General features: G+C 35.9%; 1 protein-coding gene and 1 non-coding gene across 2 annotated transcripts in view; one reads left to right on the forward strand and one right to left on the reverse strand.

Moving 5' to 3' along the window:
• LOC106134820 (protogenin) overlaps positions 1-17165 on the forward strand; it is a 98480-nt gene that overhangs the window by 41261 nt on the left and 40054 nt on the right. The gene's annotated exons all lie outside the window — the stretch shown is intronic.
• Positions 954-1025, reverse strand: Trnah-gug (transfer RNA histidin (anticodon GUG)). The gene has a single exon. It is a non-coding gene; the product is annotated as a tRNA-His (tRNA).

A 17165-nucleotide genomic window follows, 5' to 3' on the forward strand; every position in this document is an offset into this window, starting at 1 on the left:
ACCAATGTTGTGAAACCCAAAAGATACTATGACAATTATTTAGCGATATGAATTATCCTATGATAATGAATAAAAATTTTGAATTTGAATTTAAAGGTATTCCGAAGTGGAAAAAACATGAAAGGAAACTGTGAAAGCGAGTGCAAATAATTCTGTTTTAGGGCATGTTTTTTATTTCTGTTATCGTTTTTGGTGGGTATTTATTTGTATATCTTCACTGCCGTGTGGTTTGGCTGTTTGACTTAATGATAGAATTGAGATTCAAATTGTGACAGATTGCTATCGCATCGCCTAAGTGTTGGCCTACTAAAGAATAGGACCATTCAATCTATTTCCCATTTATGTCGTAAAAGGCGACTAAGGGATAGGTATTTTAACTTGAGATTTATTTTTTATTTATTTATTTAAGGTACACCAACAGGATACAATTTACATTTACATGATACATTCAAAAGTACTTAATCTAGCATGCAACCCAGTTAAAGGTGAACACAGCATTTACCAATAAAAGTAGTAGTAGAAATACAGTTCATACGTAAACGAACTACACTCGATCTTTTTATTCAAACTTTATCTTTTTATTTAAACTTTATTTTCGGATTTACGGGATTCTTCTTTTAGGCGATGGGCTAGCAACCTGTCACAATTTGAATCTCAATTCTAACATTAAGCTAAGGAGCTGAACGTGGCCTATTATTCTTTGTAAAGCTGTAGGGTCTGTCTACTCTGCAAGGGATATAGACGTGATTATATATATGTATGTATATATGTTACACATAAATAAATATATATATATATATATATACAGGACAAATTACACAGATTGAGTTAGCCTCGAAGTAAGTTGAGACTTGTGTTACGAGATACTTACTTAACGATACTATATCTTATAATACTTATATAGATAAACATCCAAGACCCAGGCTAATCAGAATTTTTTTTTTTTCTCAACATGCCCTTGTCGGGATTCGAACCCGGAACCTCCTGTGTCACAGACAAGCGCACTACCACTGCGCCACAGAGGCCGTCGAAATTGCCCTAATTTTTAGATCTCTCAATTTTTAGTTAGTTCAGTTAGTAATCTAATTGTTTTGTACTACCTGTTTTGGCGGGATAAGAATAAGAAAATAAGGGAGGATATATATATAAGGTAGGAACATACATACATATGGTCACGTCTATATCCCTTGCGGGGTAGACAGAAAGGTAGGAACATACATACATACATACATATGGTCACGTCTATATCCCTTGCGGGGTAGACAGAGCCAATCTTAAAAAGACTGAATGGCCACGTTCAGCTATTTGGCTTAATGATAGAATTGAGATTCAAATAGTGACAGGTTGCTAACCCAACGCCTAAAAAAGAATCCCAAGTATGTAAGCCTATCCTTTAGTCGCCTTTTACGACATCCATGGGAAAGAGATGGAGTGGTCCTATTCTTTTTTGTATTGGTGCCGGGAACCACACGGCATATAATAAGGTAGGAAATAAGGAAGGAAAGGATATGAATATGTATATGACGCTTTTTAGTCGGATATCTCAACCGTTCGGCCACCGACGTTCAGCGAGGCTGATATTAGTATGGATTAGTACTAGTGGTCAGCGGACATTCACCCTAGGCTTTGCATGCTCCCAGGCCAGGTATTTCCGGAGGGGCGGGCGAAGTACGGGTGGATAATAGGGTGACCACATCGCTCTGTATATAAGGAACTTTATAAGCAACTGTACAAGGAAAATGTGTAAATTTTTTTTAAATATGCCGTGCCGTGCCTTTTGGTTCCCGGCACCAACACAAAAAATTACTTCTTCAGCTTTACAATATTAGTATAGATAACTTTATATACATATTATAAGTAACAACATTATATAAAATTATGAGAAAACATATATTAGGTAATAACAAATTGAAGACTACTGTCACCTATTTATCTTTGGCTATGTTAATTAATGGCTATGATTATGTTAAACAAGCACCATGTTTCACACTGACCAATAAATGTTTCGACTTTGTCATAAATAATATTGCTAAATGATTAATGTTCCAAATTATTTTCACATTTAATATGAGGTAAGTTTAAATATATGGAAATGTGCGGCACGTGTAGTGAATTGTGATTTTCTTGAACAGAAAAAGTTTGAGAACATTCGCAGCTTGAAATTGAAAGTTTGAACTTGATAATGTCAAGACCATCTTGGTCTTGACATTATCAAGAGGATAGTCATAATTAGAGATCGGATAATCGGATGCATATTTACCTAAACTAATATTTTGGCTAAGAAAGTATGGAGGCGGCTTCTTGCTTTCGGGATTCGAATTATTTTGAATCTCGGAAATTTTATTGAACAAGAAATTGAAACTTATCGTATATTAGGTATGATAAGCACCTTTATAAACATAAGTGATGGATGATCATATTTATTAAAAAAATACCTACTATCGATCACGCAATCCCGGAATTTTTGTGCTACAAAAATGCGTTTGTTACTAAGCCAACACCTCATCTTTAGGTAAATTTGCATTCGAATACATAATTAGAATATTAAGTGAATCAATGCCGAATCCCGGAATTTTTGAGGCACAGAAGTACGTTACATACTAACCCAATACCCCAACTTTAGGTAAATATGCATCCGAATATCCGATCTCTGGTCATAATATAAAAGGAAATAATTCTGAACTAAAGAGACATTAAAGCGATTTTACTTTCCTAGAAATTTTAACGACACATTGTCGTCATTCGTCCACGATTTAGATTTAAGATATCAATATTTGTACATTAACGTCCGGTGAAAATGCTGCTGTGTGGTTTGTTCGGCCGTTTCTTATATAATCATTAATCACGTCAATAAGTGATACCTTGCATCCAATTTATAAGAACAAGTACACATGTTATAAAATTGCGCTTTTCATAAGTTTGCTCTTTATAGATAATATTAAATTGCATTAGATAAGTGACTGTGTGCAAAATTTTACCGAAATCCCTTCATTAGTTTCGGCTGTGTATTGACAGATACGAATACACAAATTTTCGTGACTTCTCAAAACCATGGTCACCCTAATATGGTATCGTGGGAGAGCCTCGCCTGCGGAATGTTGGCCGCTGCATACATTGGCATGTAACGGCACGTCCTTGCATTTAGCATAGTGCATACAGTCACCGACAAATCGGCACCTTATCACAATACTATAAAGTTCATATCCGAATGAAGGAAAAAATTCTTGACCGGTGCAAAATAGGGATTTGCTGTAGTAAGTGAGTGTGGAGGATTTTAAACTCTACAAGTTGTATGTTAGGGTTAGTTTTTGTGTGATTTATTGCAGAATAGGAGTAACATTGAGCGGGTGAGTCATATGACTATTTGTAGTGAATTTTTGAAATTCTCCAGCAAGTTGTTAATTCTCATAAGGAATGTTGTTTAGCTGCGCGTGAGGTTGTAATAGAGACGATGTCTTAATGGCTTTATTGCTGTTGAATTTTCTTACAAGTTCCGTGTTCATTTGGCACAGAATCACAATTTTAGGCGATGGGCTAGCCACGCCATACCCACATACACAGAGACAGTCATCTGTCCACGACCCTTGCATACTTCATATGTCTCAAATTCAAAACTCAATATTTTCATGCAAGTTCCAATGTTGCTAAAACTAAATACCAGGTATTTCTCATGACATACGTCCACAAGGTGTCACAGTCTCATCTTCTAAATGCACACATATATACATAAAATCACGCCTCTTTCCCGGAGGGGTAGGCAGTGACAACATCTTTCCACTTGCTACGATCTCTGCACACTTCCTTCGCTTTATCCACATTCATAACTCTCTTCATGCAAGCTCGGCGGATTCGGGTACTCTTGACCTGACCCTTTGCCAGGACGTCTTCTAAATATGAGATAATTAATCTAAGATTACGTTTATAAGCATGCTAGGTCCAATAAAAGGTTCATTGTTAAAAGTAACTTTATAACGTAACTTGATATTCAAACAAACCGTCAATGTTATGTGTAGTTCTTATGAACAAGTTTTGTTGTTCATATTATTTCTACATTAATTTTTTTTTAATTTAGACAATGTGCATTCGTTCACGATTTACATTTAAGAGATCTATATTTGTAAATTGACGTCCGATGAAAATGCTGCAGTGTAATTAGTTCCCCCGCTTCTTCTACACATGCGCTTTAGAAGCGGTAGTAGTTATATGAATGCATGCATGCATGCATATGGTCACGTCTATATCCCTTGCGGGGTAGACAGAGCCAATAGTCTTGAAAAGACTGAATTCGAATAGTGACAGGTAATAAATGTAATAAATATAAGTACCTTCTACCGTGCCATATGGTTCCCGGCAATCAAAAAAAGAATATGACCACTCCGTCTCGTTCCCATGAATGTCGTAAAAGGCGACTAAGGGACTTGGGATTCTTTTTTAGGCGATGGGCTAGCAACGTGGCCAACGAGTAGCTGAACGTGGCCTATCAGTCTTTTAAAGGCTGTTGGCTCTGTCTACCCCGCATGGGGTATTGACATGATTTATGTATGTATGTAGAAGCAGCAGTAGAGCGTGTGTGTGTGTATGTGTGTGTATGTATATTTATATTTCTTCATCGCCCTCGTTAATTTTATTATGAAAAATATTCAATGGATAAGCTGACATTCTTTGATAACATATGTTTATCACGTCTCTATCCCTTTTTGGAATAGACAGAACCAACAATATTAAAAAAAGATAAAAAATAATAGTTTATAAGTTAAACTAAATATAACCTAATGTGTAATACCAAACACCTAAAATGCCAAGGGAGGGGCCAAGTTACCTGTAGCACAGGTCCACCTGGACCTTTTTCAGGAACTTGGCTCTTCGCAGGACTTCAATGTCATTTAAAGATTAAACACATTATTGTTAACTAGTTAACATTTTTGTGAAGTTTAAAAAAAAACTAAAAAACCAAGCTTTTATTGCTAATCGAACTAAAAAATAGAAAATAAAAATTAATGACAAAGGAATTATAAAACAGTAGTAGCAAGTCGAACAATCAGTTAGTCAATTACCTCCGATTAAAATTATAACAAAATTAAATTTATAAACATAACAATTTAAATCGGAGTAAAAAGCGTATTCAAGGTTTTTTTTTAAACTATTATTTATTTTCTATTTTTAGTTCGATTAGCAATAAAAGCGTAGTTTTTTAGTTCGAGAGTGCAGGCATGCGCGCGCAGATCGCGTGCTAGCTCTGTCTCTCTTACTCTCCTACGAAGGATCTAAAAATGAATTTATTAATCCTGGCAGTTTTAATAAGGATAATGAGAAACTCTTACGGTCCTTCATACGTGTGCAAAGTTCCAAGTTGATCAGACGTTTAGAAACCAGTGAAAATTAAGCTCAAAGATTCCGTTACATACATACATACAACCCAAGCTAATAAAAGCGTAGTAAAAAGATGTCTCTTTGATGATTTAATACTAGAAGTGTACCTTATTGATTGACAAATTGTGTCATGTGGTTCCCGGCACCAATACAAAAAAGAATAGGACCACTTCATCTCTTTCCCATGGATGTCGTAAAAGGCGACTATGTGATAGGCTTACAAACTTGGGATCCTTTTTTAGGCGATGAGCTAGCAACCTGTCACTATTTGAATCTCAATTTTATCTTAAAGCCAAATAGCTGAACGTGGCCTATCAGTCTTTGCAGGTTGGCTCTGTCTACCCCCCAAGGGATATGATTATATGTACGTGATTATACATATGTATGTATGTAAATTTTGCTCACCTCGGGCGGTCCAGTTTATCGTGTGAGTATCATAAAAATAGTATCATTAATAACTGTATGTAACGTTATACCACGGACTTTAGGTGTGATACTTGTCTCAACGTTTGGAGTCACATATCCGAAAGGTTCAGGTTCAAATCTAGCCGGTGTTTACAGTGTAAGGTTACCATGTTTACCAGTTACTGGCGTACTTGGGTAAGATTAGACCTTATTTAACAAGCTAGTTATTTAACAAGCAAGTATTTCTAGTATAAAAAGTAATTGATCCACATCAATTACTTTTTATACTAGAAATACAACAGCGCCGTGTGGTTCCAGGCACTATTCTGACCACTCCTCCTTTCGCAAGGATGTCGGAAAATGCGGGAAACTTAGGATTCTTCGCAGCGGTAGTACGCTTGTCTGTGACACCGGTGGTCCCGGGTTCGAATCCCGGCCAGGGCATGATGAGAAAAGAACTTTCTCTGATTGGCCTGGGTCTTGGATGTTTATCTATATAAGTATCACTACATAGTATCAAACAAAGTCGCTATTTTAGTCTGTTTGTCTGTATGCTTAAATCTTTAAAATTACGCAACGGATTTTGATGCGGGTTTTTTGTAACAGGTAGAGTGATTCAAGAGGAAGGTTTTTATGTATAATAACATTTATAATTTTGCACCCGTGCGAAGCCGGGGCGGGTCGCTAGTTTATTATAAAATATAGTAACGTTGAGTTAATATCACATAACACAAGTCTCGAACTTACTTCGTGGCTAACTCATTATGTGTAATTTGTCCCGTATATATAAATATATATTTAATTTATATTGTAATAACCTGGCTTGTTGTAGATTCTCAGCATAACTGATTTGGGGCCACGGTTAACTACCCCGGAATGTTATTAACCGTTTGTTAACCAAATAAATGTTTTGCTAACTGGCAGATGTCCCATACCACCTGGCTTTAACCGCGCAATTAACTGTTAGATTACTCGATTTAATTACATTTTGCAACAGATTCCTAAATGTAATTAATTATTAAATTAAATAGGGTTTTATTTTTTTTCTAAAGCGGTGTTAAAGATGACTACGCTGAGAACACCATACATACATACATACTTATATATAGTCACATCTATATCCCTTGCGGGGTAGACAGAGCCAACAGTCTTGAAAACACTGATAGGTCACGTTCAGCTGTATATAGCTTTACAATAGAATTCAGATTCAAATAGTAACAGGTTGCTGATCGCCTCAAGTGGAATCCCAAGTTTATAAGCCTATTCCTTAGTCGCCTTTTACGCAAACCATGGGAGAGTCTTTATCCCTTACAGGGTTTTGAAAAAAGTCAACGGTAATCTTTATTTGGATCACATAATTATAGAATTGAGAATCAGATAGTCACAGATTGCTGTCGCATCACCAAAGCGTTGACCGAGACTTCGTACGCGTGGAAGAGTGATTAATCAATTCATTTATATAGTCAGGTCTATATCCTTTGCGGGATAGACAGAACCAACAGTCTTAAAGAGACTGACGCGTTTTAAATAAGAATCCCAAGTTTATAAGCCTATCCCTTAGTAGCGTCTTACGACATCCATGGGAAATGAGATGGAGTGGTCCTATTTCTATTTTATATGGGTGCCGGGAACCACACGGCATGGTCATTAAACAAGAATTTATCGATTTATTATAATTAAGTAATTCAATTATTCTTAAAAAAAGAGTTAGTTGCACCTAAAAATAAAAAGGATACATTTACATAATAATATAATTTTAATTCTTTATTCTCAATTCTATCATTAACCCAAATAGCTGAGCGTGGCCTATCAGTCTTTTCAAGACTGTTCGTTCTGTCTACCCCACAAGGGATATAGACGTGACCATATGTATGTATGTACTTATATAGTTTTAATATTTAATATATCTCCTAGTTATGTTCCCTCTCATTTTTTTTAATGGAACCCTAACGAACGAAATAAACAAACCCATACATCATATTACATCAAAAGAATTACTAGGTTCATTAGGAGATAGCATTACTAGACTTACTCACCTTTAGTCGCTTTCATTTCATAAGGTGGTTTTACATTAGCGAAGAGAAGCGTGTTAGCTACAAATATTATAGCTTGTCGTTTGAAAGATTAACTTTTTATTTTTAATTATTCGTTATCATTTCGAAATGGATTTCAATGCAGTGATATATGTAGATACACAATGACAAATTTTGTTTTTATTATTCTGTTGAAATTAATTAAAACTCTTAAGTTACACACGATTTTCGTAACAATGACAGAACTGAGTCTAAATCCAATATGAGTATTTGTAATGTTACAAAAGCATTACATAAAGTAAGGGATACGGAAGTGATCTTTCCTATGGATGTCGTAAAAGACGACTAAGGGATAGGCTTATAAACTACGGATTCCTCTTGTATTCATATAGACTTGATATAGACGTGACTTTATATTTATTTATTTATTTATTCTTTATTGTAACAATTACAATTTGTAAAGTGCAATAGGCGGACTTAATACAATATAAATGTATGTGTCTCTCTTGAAGCGGTGAAAGTTAGACGTAAATTCCGCTCTTCCGCCACCAACGTGACACAAGCCTTAAAACTATTGACATTTGCAGCAAAAATGAGTTTAGCGGGAGGGTGTAGAACAAGTGGGTTCGACGCCCCTGCCGGTACACTCGACCGCATATCGAGTGACCTGCCTGGAACTCTATCACGCGGTAATAGACGCTTATAAATACAAATGGTCACGTCTTGCGGGGTAAACAGAGACAACAGTCTTGAAAAGAATGATAGGCCACGTTCAGTATTTTGGCTTAAAGATAGAATTGAGATTCAAATAGTGACAGGTTGCTAGCCCATCGCCTGAAAAAAGAATCCCAAGTTTGTAAGCCTGTTCCTTATCGCCTTTTACGAAATCCATGGGAAAGAGATGGAGTGATCCTATTCTTTTTTGTGTTGGTTCCGGGAACCACACGGCACATGGAGGCTTATTTGCAGTGCAAATTGATAGGTTGATTTGCTGTTGACTGTACTTTATAATGTGGGGGTTGCAATGAGTTACTTTACAGGTACAAATTTTGCACTGAATTTTTTAAGCTTGTGTTATTTATTCGGATTAAGTTAATAGAATATATAATGTTTATTTGATAGCGTTACAGAATCGCAAAGTATGTTAGTATATGTATGTTTATTAATTTATAAGATGTATATTATTTGTATTTATGTAAGAATATTATTACATTAATTCTAATAACACAGCGATTTGCCGCTTTTATAAGGACTTAATTATTTAATACCTTTATTGTTTGCCGGTTGACTGGAAGAATTCCCAATTGGGATAAATCCGCCATCGTACATATTCTCAAGTTTATAAGCTTATCCCTTAGTCGCCTTTTACGACATCCATGGGAAAGAGATGGAGTGGTCCTATTCTTTTTTGTATTGGTCCCTGGAACCACACGGCACCAATACAAAAGGTTTAGATTTTTATGATTTCTTATTATCTATAGTATTTTGGGAATTGTTTTCCGAAAGTTTTTCTTTCCCCCCCGCTCGTAAACCAAGCAGAGCACGCTTATTGAATGGCCAATAAAGTACAAATCATAATAAAACAACGGAACTGTAATAAAACGAGAGAAAAAATAATATGAGTGAGAAGGGAGGTATTTAGTTATGGAGTTTCGGGGAATTTCGGTTTTGAGGAAGTATGAAAGTAGCGCCAATAAATGAAAAGATGAATGGTAATAAGCTGGGTTGGTACGGACACATCATGAGAAAGGAGGAAGGTCATGTTACTAAAAGAGCTAAAAGAGATTGAGAACCTCCACTTTCTTTGAACATACATACATATTGTCACGTCTATATCCCTTGCGGGGTAGACAGAGCCAGCAGTCTTAAAAAAGCTGAAAGGCCACGTTCAGCTTTTTGGCTTGATGATAGAATTGAGATTTGAGTAGTGATAGGTTGCCAGCCCATCGCCTAAAAGTTCTTCTTTTTTTGTTTATAAGCCTATCCCTTAGTCGCCTTTAACGACATCCATGGGAGCGGAGGTGGAGTGGTCCTATTCTTTTTTTTATTGGTGCCGGGAACCACACGGCTTCTTTGAAGTTGGTAAAAACGTTTTCTGAACAGACGAGCTTGCATGAAGAGAGTTATGCATTTTGGTTAAATTTCAACAAAATCATCTCCTTAGTGTACATTTCTGAGTGCACATCATAATTGGTGATATACACACGTACATATATACATACAAACATACAGGTCAAACTGAGAACCATCTTTTTTTTGAAGGCGGTTAAAGACGAGGAAATCATCAAATAAACATACAACAAACAAACAAACAAGGAAAGTCATGATTTTCCGCCCGAGAAACTACGAAAGTATAACACAAGATAACGCGAATTTTTACAAACTTTACCGGAACCACCCCCCACCACCCTCTCCCCACCTACGATGAGTTAAATTTCCGGTTGGAATATTAAGAAGTTCGCAGAATAGGGTAAATTGTTTACATCGCTTTTGAGAATAATATTTAAATGATGATATTAAGGATGAAGCGAAGGAAGTATGCAGAGATCGTGGCAAGTGGAAAGAGGTAGTCTCTGCCTACCCCTCCGGAAAAGAGGCGTGATTTTATGTATGTATGTAACTAACTAAAAAATAGATTTTAAGGGATAGGTTTATAAATTTGGGATTTCTCTCATTGGCGATTGACTACTATTTGAATTTTAATTCCATCATAAAGCCACGCAGCTGAACGTGGCCTTTCAAGTCCGCCATCTCTGTCCACCCCGTAAGGAATAAAGACGTGAATATATGTAAAAAGATTTTATGAAATAGCGAAAAACCACTTCCACGTTACAATCCGAAACCAAAGTGCGTGTCGTAAAAGAGAATTTTATTGGTCTGTAAGTACGTCTGTACATCGATATCCCTTTACCTTATTGCCCTAAAATATGTGGGCATTGAAATTTTACGAGCACCATTCAGGTCGATATTATCAAAACAGAGAAATTCTTGCCCCGTACCGTCGTTTAGTAAAATTATTATCATTTTACAATTCAGTGTTTCTCAAAGTGGGGATAAATGTGCGTACTCGGGGACGCCTTTAAGTAATGTACGTAAATATATCTGGTACATTTTAAAAGGCTTTAAAATTAATGTTTTTTTTTTTTAATCGGAAAATCTACAGTTGCGTAATTCTTCAAAACATACACTAACTAAAGATTCCATAACCTTTATATTCCATAACTAGCTGTGCCCGCAACTTCGTTCGCGTGGAATACTTATTTTGGGCATCATTGGAGCCCTCAAGGATGAATAATTTTCCCCGTTTTTTTCACATTTTCCATTATTTCTTTGCTAAAAGAAGAACTGGTGGATTTTCCAGCTACTCTGACATTGGTGGTAGTCATGTGCTGACATCACTTACGTCATACACCATCTGCCAATCATAGCGAAGAAATTGATGCCCTCAGCCAATAGCAGCAAAGAGTCTAAATCGCGATTACAAAGATTCCACGGATTCGAGCATGAATACAACTTCCGACTCGACATCATCGGAGCCGCTGTTCCTCAGGTATACCTAGCCTGGCGGAAGATCTTCTCTTCGGTGACAGTCTTAAGATAGATACTTTAATTTTGCGAATTCTCACGGCATCGTAGCTGTCCCGAACTGGTTACCATTGTTATGATACGGAACTTCCGTGCCCTTATCTGGATTGTATCATCACAGACAAAATGAATTGTCAAGGTCGTGATTTTATTACATACATACATATAGTCACGTCTATATCCCTTGCGGGGTAGGCAGAGCTAACAGTCTTGAAAAGACTGATAGGCCACGTTCAGCTTTTTGGCTTTATCTCAATTTTAATGGTGTGTCATATTTTTTATTACGAAAAGTAATAAAAAATATGACAAAAATAACATCTCCACATTTTTAAAGTAATCGGCGGGCGGTAATTGTTTCTTTTTCAGCCATCTTTTTTAAATATTCCAAGTTATAAAGCTGAAGAATTTGTTTGAACGTGCTAATCTTAGGAACAGATTCGAATAAAAAAAATATTTTTACGTTGAATATAATATTTATCGACAAAGGCTTTAGGCTATATAACATCACGCTGCAACTATAAGTAGCAAAGAAATAATGGAAAATGTGAAAAAAACGGGGAAACTTATTCATCCTTAAGGATGTTATGTTGCCCAAAATAGCTATTCCACGCGGACGAAGTTGCGGGCACAGCTAGTACAAGATACGTCCGACTTTCTAAACAAAACTTGTGTCTTCAAATTTAAGTCTTATAAACACTCTTTACCACCTTCAAAAGCATAAAATTTTCCACTTGACTGTACATATCATAATTCCACCCGCGTGTTGTCTGGTCCAAGTCTAGTTCTAGGAATGATAATGCATTTCCTATCACTATTTAAGGCCTTATATGGTTTGCTAATGGAGCCGCCCATCCGTGGTCAACCATTGAGTGGAATTCCGGTAGTTATTTTTTTCTTTTTTTGAAAAGAAAAAATAATAGAAACTTGCAACAGATAATTATTGCTAAGTTTGACAGGTAGCTTAACTAAATGTCATTTGTTATTCGCTCTGATTGTATGGCGAAGGAATTGATTACAGGCCGGTACTCTCTTTTGTATTTTCTTTGTGATTTTTCGTCCGTAAGTTTCAAAGTTTTGGTTCGATGGATTTAAAGGGATCTGAAATAATGTTTGTGCCAGTTGATTCTCTTGAGGCTTTGCGCCGAAAAGAAAATTAGTTTTATACTCATTCACATATTTTAATGTAGATAAAATGCATTGGTCCACGATTTGAATTTTAAATTTACGTCCGGTGAAAATGTTGCAGTATAGTTTGTTCCGCCGCTTCTTCTAAACATGCGCATTAGAAGCGGTAGTAGAGTGTATAGAATAGAATAGATTTATTTCCAAATTGGATACAAGGTATCACTTATTGACGTCACATCTCTTAAATCTAATTATAACTACTACCGCTTCCAAAGCGCATGTGTAGAAGAAGCGGCGGAACAAACTACACTGCAGCATTTTCATCGGACGTCAATATACAAACATAGATCTCTTAAATCTAAAACATGGACGAATGCAAATTGTCTACATTAAAAAAACATGTATTCAATTTTGATTCTATTCTATTCTATTTCAAAAAGAGACATGAGATCTGCATTTAGCTGGGCTATGAACCTGCCAATATCCGAGTCTTAATTCCATCACAGTTAAAAGACGCGATGTATGCATAATTGCATATATATTCGTGAAATTTCGTTTTGTAAAAGCCTAGTTTCTGCAAAGCTAAATTATTTAAATTATTCATTCAAAAATTTAACAAAGTCTCTGTTTAATTAACCGTGGTTTAGTAGGATAAGCTATTAAAATGTCACAGTATATTTGTGTATGTTAATTTAATCTTGCCAGTGGCCTGGACAGAACCTCACTAGTTTTATCTGTGGACACTTGTTTATAGGGATGCTTCTTAGCCGTCTTTTGGTGTTAAAAAATAAATTAATTCATCAGTAAGTTTCATAAAAACATTTTGAATTTAACTCTTTTTTTACCGAGCACTTTTATAAAACTTGGATCTTATAAACCCTTCTTTTTAAATTCTGCAAAAGTGTCACCTGATAAGGTTAGTACGATCTTGAAAGTTAATGCTTTTTTAAACCAACAGATAAGGTGAAAAAATACGAAGAGTTTAGTGGGAAATTGGAAATACCGCGAAGTTTTTATCGTCATTTTTTAATGGCGGTTGAGACACGATAATTTGCGGACTTCGAAGTTCAATCAGGTGACATTCATTGGTAGTAATATTAAAAAAATAAAAGTTTTGCGGAAGACTTATGCAATTTGTATTTATCCTTTGTAATTTTCATTTGTTTCATGCGCTTGCCTTCCAAGAATTACCTACGTTATGGTCAAAATGTTTCTTTAAGTATAAACAACAGACAATCACGTATCTTTCCCCTACGGGGTAGACAGAGTTACCAAACTCAAAAGCCAATGATAGAACTTAAATGTTATAATGATTGATGGTGTGAGTTAATAACTGAAATTTCGTATAAACCAATTTATCTTAACAATGTATTCTCTCGTCCACATTTCTATTCTAATTTTGGATGATTGTGAAGTTGACGTTGTTGAAGAAAATGCTGCAATGCAATTCGTTACCGCTTCTTCCGCACTGACGCTTTGGAAGCGCCAGTAAATTTAGTTTTAAGTAATTTATTTGTCGTCAACCAATGTTATGCAAAATCCAAAAGATATGACAATTATTTAGTGATGTTTAAATATCCCACAATAATAAATAAAAAAAAAAACAATTTCTATTTATAAAAAAGCTACCAATTCTGACTAAAGTATCACTAATTCGTAAGCGAAAAAGAGTGTTACGTATGTACATATTTTCCGCTAGACCTGAAGTTTCTACGTCTGAAACATGTATGGAAAACAATTGGCAAAAATGTACCAGCGAGGCTCGTTGACTTGCAAGTCGTCAGACAGCCTTGAATCCGATCGGCGACCTTAATGCAAGCGACACTGTTATTTTCCGAGATATTCCTCTTACACAACTTGTCTCGTCTTGGCCTAATAATAACTTACGCTACAAGAAAATCCGACGCATTTTACTCTAAGTCTGCAAACGCGCGCGTGATTTGTTTACTGGCGTCTGCGCGTGGCTACGTTCGCGCGAATTTAGCGCCATCTATGAGTTCATATTCTAATGTTCTACTCCAGACTTTTAATTATATGCGAAATTCGAATAAGATTTATCTATATTTATTTGACAAAATATTCGTATTGAAAATCATTAGTTTTATATTCATTCATATTTTTTAATGTAGACAATGTGCATTCGTCCACGATTTAGGTTTGAGAGATCTATATTTGTAAATTGACGTACGTCCGTTATTCGTCCACGATTAAGATTTAAGAGATATTCGTATTGACATAATTAGTTCTACATTCATTCTTATTTTTAATGTAGACAATGTGCATTCGTCCACGATTTAGGTTTGAGAGATCTATATTTGTAAATTGACTTCTGGTGAAAATGATGCAGTGTAGTTTGTTCCGCCGCTTTTTCTACACATGCGCGTTGGCAGCGGTAGTAAATATAATTAGATTTAAGTGATGTGACGTGAAGTAAGTGATACCTTGTCTATCCAATTTTTATAATAATTCTATTCTATTCTATTGGTTAAGAAGATAACGCGTGAAGAGACAACAAACAGACATACTTTCGCATTTTTAATATTGGTTGGGATTAATATGTTTGATCACGGCGATTTACCTTAATAATAGAATTGAGATTCAAATAAAAAGCGCTAGCCCATCGCCTAAAAGAAATTATCTCTTTGCTCTTATTAGTTGCAGCCAGCGTGATGTTTTATAGCTTAAAGCCTTCCTCGATAAATGGGGTATTCAACGCAAAAAGTATTTTTCAATTCGAACCAGTAGTTCCTGAGTTTAGCGCGTTCAAACAAACAAACAGACAAACAAACTCTTCAGCTTTATAATATTAGTATAAATGACAAAGCCAGGATAAAACGGAAATTCGTGACCGAGGAGTTATTCATTAGTTCCATGTCATATGCCTTGCGGTTATGACGTCACCAGGGCATTTAATATGATATCCTGTGTGTATTGCTCTGTTGGTACACAGCTCTTGAATTAAAAGTCATAACATCAGTTGTAAATGAAGAGATGCATAAATAAATGCTTTAATTTGTTTCCCCTGGTGGCTTTTGCTTAGAATTTGTAGCATGAGTAATTATTCTGCGAAAGTTTTTACATACATACATATAATCACGTCTATATCCCTTGCGGGGTAGACAGAGCCAACAGTCTTGTATAGACTGTTAGGCCACGTTCAGCTATTTGGCTTTAGGATAGAATTGAGATTCAAATAGTGATAGGTTGCTAGCCCATCGCCTAAAAGAAGAATCCCAAGTTTATAAGCCTGTCCCTTAGTCGCCTTTTACGATATCCATGAGTAGATATGGACTGGTCCTATTCTAAAGTGCTTAGACGCCTGATAGTGTACGTGTTAATACATATACATTTAGTGGATAGGTATTACTACTTGGTACTGAATTATCTAGTTCCTTTTACGACATGGATGGGAAAGAGATGGAGTGGTATTATTCTTTTTTGTACTGGTGCCGGGCACACGGCACTTCATGGGATAAGTCCGCCATTGCAAGAGATTTGTTTCTTTTATAACTATGCACTATTTTCTTGTTACAGTGTAAATTTCTATGCAATAAAGATATAACAAACAAACAAACAAACAAAAATTTGCCCTAATGACCTTTGTCAATTGGTCACAATGCTATGCAATCAAGTGCAGGTCAATGACTTATGTTAACGCACTCTCGTTTGGGGAGCATTCGGCGAATCAACTCGAATGCAGCTATTACGTCATCCAAATGCATTGTGTCATGCAATATGGTGGTGTGTGTGGCTGATTGTTTTTAGGTTTTTTTAGTTTGTTGTAAACATATATCCTACTTATATTATAAATGCGAAAGTTTGTGGGTATGTCAGCATGAATGTTTGTTTCTCTTTCACGCAAAAACTACTGAACCGATTACGATGAAATTTGGTATGTATGATATAAATCTACATACATACATACATATAATCACGCCTATATTCCTTGCGGGGTAGATAGAGCCAACAGTCTTAAAAAAACTGATAGGCCACGTTCAGCTGTTTGGCTTAATGATAGAATTGTGAATCAAATAGTGACAGGTTGCTAACATGTCGCCTAAAAGAAGAATCCCAAGTTTATAAGCTTATCCCTTAGTCGCCTTTTACGACATCCATGAGAAAGAGATGGAAGGTCCTATACTTTTTCTAATGGTGCCGGGAACCACACGGTAGTTTAAGGTTTTACGGTAGTTATAAAATCTAGTTGCCTGAATCCTCACTATTATCTCCCTAACCCTAAAAGCGCCGGTTTGCTTTCAAACTTAGGAACATAAGTCAGAAAAAATTTTGGTACAGTTAACCGCATGTCAAGTACGGAACATTAGGGCGTGGTTATAGGTAAGTTTGCACTGAATGTGGGTAACTTAACATACTTTTGACTGTACATTCCAGTAGTCACAGTATGATTAAAGCCTTTTTAATCCGTTTAACATTTCTTTAGAGTTGATTGGTATAGAATCTTTAAAGGCTTACAAACATGGGATTCTTTTTTAGGCGATGGGTTAGCAATCTGTCACTATTTGAATCTCAATTCTATCATTAAGCCAACAAATAGCTGAACGTGGCCATTCAGTCTTTTCAAGACTGTTGGCTCTGTCTACCCCGCAAGGGATATAGACGTGACCATATGTATGCGTGTATATTTAA

Source organism: Amyelois transitella, chromosome 10 (assembly GCF_032362555.1).
Source record: "Amyelois transitella isolate CPQ chromosome 10, ilAmyTran1.1, whole genome shotgun sequence".
Taxonomy (NCBI): Eukaryota; Metazoa; Arthropoda; class Insecta; order Lepidoptera; family Pyralidae; genus Amyelois; species Amyelois transitella.